The sequence below is a fragment of the Aulonocara sp. 'chitande type north' Nkhata Bay genome, linkage group LG7 (genome assembly GCF_057382095.1).
Source record: "Aulonocara sp. 'chitande type north' Nkhata Bay isolate Kocher_YH1m ecotype deep benthic linkage group LG7, A_spYH_male_GT1.1, whole genome shotgun sequence".
In the NCBI taxonomy this organism is placed as follows: Eukaryota; Metazoa; Chordata; class Actinopteri; order Cichliformes; family Cichlidae; genus Aulonocara; species Aulonocara sp. 'chitande type north' Nkhata Bay.
Window position 1 is genome coordinate 13,795,965 of NC_141350.1, and position 4,965 is coordinate 13,800,929.

Consider the following 4,965-nt stretch of genomic DNA (forward strand, 5'->3'; position numbering starts at 1 on the left):
TTTACATGTTTGTGCTGCTGGCGATCTTGTGTGATAAATTCTTTGTTCCTGCTCTCAGGGTAATCAGGGACAAGTTAGCCATCTCCTATGATGTGGTAGGAGCCACCTTCATGGCTGCTGGAATATCCACCCCAAAGCTTTTGGGTTTCTTAATAGGAGTCTTCATCACCCATGACAACTTTTGGCACAGTTGCGGGCTCAGCAGTTTTCAGTGTTTCTTTTGTGAATGGATTGTGTGCTTTGTTTTCTCAGCAAGTTCTCCACCTGTCCTGGTGGCCTCTATTAAGAAATATGTCATTCTACATATTTGACCTCATCGTACTGATCATCTTCTTCCTGGACAATGTCATAATGTGGTGGGAGAGCATGATGCTGGTGGCTTGTTAAACTCTCTATGTCATTTTCATGAAGTTTAACGTGCATATAGAGCACAAACTCAAGACCAAACTCCACAAACACAAGAGCATTTTTAAAGCTATTGCTGCAGAGGAACCTGACAAGGTAAGCTCTCCTTTTCAGAGGTCTTATGTTGAATCAGACAAGAATTGAATCTACTGTTTGGTATTTATGTAATTTTCAAGAGCCTAAAATCTGTATTATCTTGTTTAAAACCCATTAATTTAATGATTTCAACCGTGCCCACAACAATCCTTAACTGACAATATCATCATAAATGTAGTTTCACACATAAACCTCATTTATTGGTCACTGTTAACTGGTTTGTAATGACTGCTTTGATTTAAAAAACCATTTAACCCCAGATGGTATCTACACCAGTGATGTGTTACAATTTTAGTGTATGATTGGGAACAAAACTACAGAGTGTAGTTCATTCAGATGTGTTTGTAAGTATGTTTTGCATCTATTTAAAGAATTAAAAGAATTAACACAAGGATAACATGAATGCCAGGCGTTCACAGAAACATATTAAAAAGTTACCAGTTAGACAAATACAGTGGGGCAAAAAAGTATTTAGTCAGCCACCGATTGTGCAAGTTCCCCCACCTAAAATGATGACAGAGGTCAGTAATTTGCACCAGAGGTACACTTCAACTGTGAGAGACAGAATGTGAAAAAAAAAATCCATGAATCCACATGGTAGGATTTGTAAAGAATTTATTCGTAAATCAGGGTGGAAAATAAGTATTTGGTCAATAACAAAAATACAACTCAGTACTTTGTAACATAACCTTTGTTGGCAATAACAGAGGTCAAACGTTTACTATAGGTCTTTACCAGGTTTGCACACACAGTAGCTGGTATTTTGGCCCATTCCTCCATGCAGATCTTCTCGAGAGCAGTGATGTCTTGGGGCTGTCGCCGAGCAACACGGACTTTCAACTCCCGCCACAGATTTTCTATGGGGTTGAGGTCTGGAGACTGGCTAGGCCACTCCAGGACTTTCAAATGCTTCTTACGGAACCACTCCTTTGTTGCCCGGGCGGTGTGTTTTGGATCATTGTCATGTTGGAAGACCCAGCCTCGTTTCATCTTCAAAGTTCTCACTGATGGAAGGAGGTTTTGGCTCAAAATCTCACGATACATGGCCCCATTCATTCTGTCCTTAACACGGATCAGTCGTCCTGTCCCCTTGGCAGAAAAACAGCCCCATAGCATGATGTTTCCACCCCCATGCTTCACAGTAGGTATGGTGTTCTTGGGATGCAACTCAGTATTCTTCTTCCTCCAAACACGACGAGTTGAGTTTATACCAAAAAGTTCTACTTTGGTTTCATCTGACCACATGACATTCTCCCAATCCTCTGCTGTATCATCCATGTGCTCTCTGGCAAACTTCAGACGGGCCTGGACATGCACTGGCTTCAGCAGCGGAACACGTCTGGCACTGCGGGATTTGATTCCCTGCCGTTGTAGTGTGTTACTGATGGTGACCTCTGTTACTTTGGTCCCAGCTCTCTGCAGGTCATTCACCAGGTCCCCCCGTGTGGTTCTGGGATCTTTGCTCACCGTTCTCATGATCATTTTGACCCCACGGGATGAGATCTTGCGTGGAGCCCCAGATCGAGGGAGATTATCAGTGGTCTTGTATGTCTTCCATTTTCTGATGATTGCTCCCACAGTTGATTTTTTCACACCAAGCTGCTTGCCTATTGTAGATTCACTCTTCCCAGTCTGGTGCAGGTCTACAATACTTTTCCTGGTGTCCTTCGAAAGCTCTTTGGTCTTGGCCATGGCGGAGTTTGGAGTCTGACTGTTTGAGGCTGTGGACAGGTGTCTTTTATACAGATGATGAGTTCAAACAGGTGCCATTCATACAGGTAACGAGTGGGGGACAGAAAAGCTTCTTACAGAAGGCATTACAGGTCTGTGAGAGCCAGAGATTTTCCTTGTTTGAGGTGACCAAATACTTATTTTCCACCCTAATTTACGAATAAATTCTTTACAAATCCTACCATGTGAATTCATGGATTTTTTTTTCACATTCTGTCTCTCACAGTTGAAGTGTACCTCTGGTGCAAATTACTGACCTCTGTCATCATTTTAAGTGGGGGAACTTGCACAATCGGTGGCTGACTAAATACTTTTTTGCCCCACTGTATGTAGTTGCAACTATGTCAAAAATTGAAATGATACTGTCTGTAAAGTTGCAGCATTGTATAGTCTGTAGCATAAGATGATTAAAAACACGAGGAGAAGGATCAGTCAGTTGATAAGAAGATTGTCTCAAACAGTGGTCTAGTTGTTATTAAAAAAGACAGAAATCATGGTACATATTAGGTACTGTTGCCAGTCATGATTAATGAACTGCTTCCTAGGAGAATCTACCTGAAGGAAATGATGACAACAAAGCCAGAGCTGATGAAAACAGAGTGGAGGAGGATCAAGATGAAAAAACAGAGGAGCCATTGTCTTTACAGTGGCCTGACTCAGGGTGGGAGCAAGCCATCTACCTGCTTAGGCTGCCCGATGTTCGCAAAAAGGTGATAATCAGATTCTTCTTTTTGATTTATTGTTATTTTTATTATTCTTACAGATACTGTAAGTAATCTAGGTGTTTTCCTGGATAGTTCATTTAAGCTGGATAAACAGGTTTCCTCTGTGGTTAAATCTGGCTTTTGTGCCAATTGTGCCAAATTTCCAAGGTCAAACGTTTAATACCGTACAAAGATCTTGAAAAACGTATACATGCCTTTGCGACCTCCAGATTAGATTAATATAACTCTCTCTACTCTGGACTCCAACTCGCTCACCTCCAACGATTAGAGCTTGTTCAGAATGCTGCGGCTCGTCTCCTAACCGGAACTAGAAAGTTTGCCTCCATTACTCCAGTGCTCTCTGATTTACATTGGCTGCCTATTAAATTGCGTATTGATTTTAAAGTTCTGCTGCTTACTTTTAAATGCCTAAACAACCTTTCACCTGACTATCTCACCGACCTCCTCAGTCTCTATACTCCCAGCCGTTCTTTTTGATCATCTGGTCAGTTACTTCTGGCCCAGCCTAGGCACCGTTTGAAGACTAGGGATGATCGTGCCTTTGCCTCTGTAGCACCAAACATCTGGAATAGTCTTCCTGCTACCGTTCGTGCCTCTGACTCCATTCAATCCTTTAAAGCATGCTTGAAAACTTACCAATTCAACCTGGCTTTTCCGACTCTCACCGCTCATTAATTGCTGTATCGTTACTCATTTCTTTGGATTATCCTGAATTCTCCCTATCTCTACTTACTAATGAGTTACAGTGTGTGACCATAGAAATGTTTTATTCATTGGACAAAACTATGCAGTTATCAAGCATATAGACAGCCGTGTAAATAAAAAAAACTAAATAATCAGACATCCGCTCGGAAAATGTATAAATAGTCTTTTCTGAAAAAAACCCCCCAGTGATGGTGTGACTGTGACGTCAGGGGCCCTATATTACGCCCAACAAAATACAAAGGCCTTCTATCCTGCGCACTGACATCCTGTTTGTAAGCCCAAGTAGGCTTGTTGAAAGGGTTCATATACATTTCATAAAGTCAGTGACTTTAAAGAAACTAGAGAACAAAGGCTTGATGCATTAAAGATGATTTCCTGAGAAAAATAACCACAAACCTGAAATTTCAAAAAAAGAACATTGAAAGCCAATGCAGTGTCCCCCTGACACTAATTAAAATTGTGAGGGTGTTATAAAAAAAGATCTTGATCTGTTTATTATTTACAATTTACACAAGTTGGGTTACGATAGTTGAGTCTATTTTAAAGGAGCAACAGAATAGCTGTTTTGGTCAGTGTAACTATTGTTTATGTGTATTATTGTGTATGTTTCACATAGATTCATATAGAGTATATAGATTGTGCCCACTTGTCTGTACTGAATATTGTTATGTGATGTGTATGTTGTAACCTCTGCTGGTGTCTAGGCCATGTCTCTCTTGGAAAAGAGATTAAAATCTCAATTAGCATTTTACCCAGGTAAATAAAAGACTAAGACACAAATCATATAAATCACAGGAACACATGGGACTACACAGTTATTCTGAAAAAGGGTTTCTTTTAAATCCTTAGTGTTTAGGCATAAGCAATAGCTTCACATTGTTAGTTACAGAAACACAGATAATAAATAGTTTAAGAAAACTAAAAAACAGAAGCAAATAATCACAAAAACTGATCAGTACATAAGAAGCTTTTCACCTATGATGTTGATTTTACACCCATTAGTATGTTTTCCAGTTAGTTTAAATTTTGTGATGCATCTCTAACAGTATGTAAAATATTTATGGTTTTATGTTCTAATTAACCTTGTTGTGCATCAGGGGTAGGCAACTCCTGGCCTCGAGTGCTGGAGTCCTGCAGGTTTTAGATATCACCCTTGGTCAACACACCTGAATCAAATGATTAGTTCATTACCAGGCCTCTGGAGAATGTCAAGACATGTTGAGGAGGTAATTTAACAATTTGAATTAGCTGTGTTGGATCAAGGACACATCTAAAACCTGCAGGACACCGGCCCTCGAGGCCT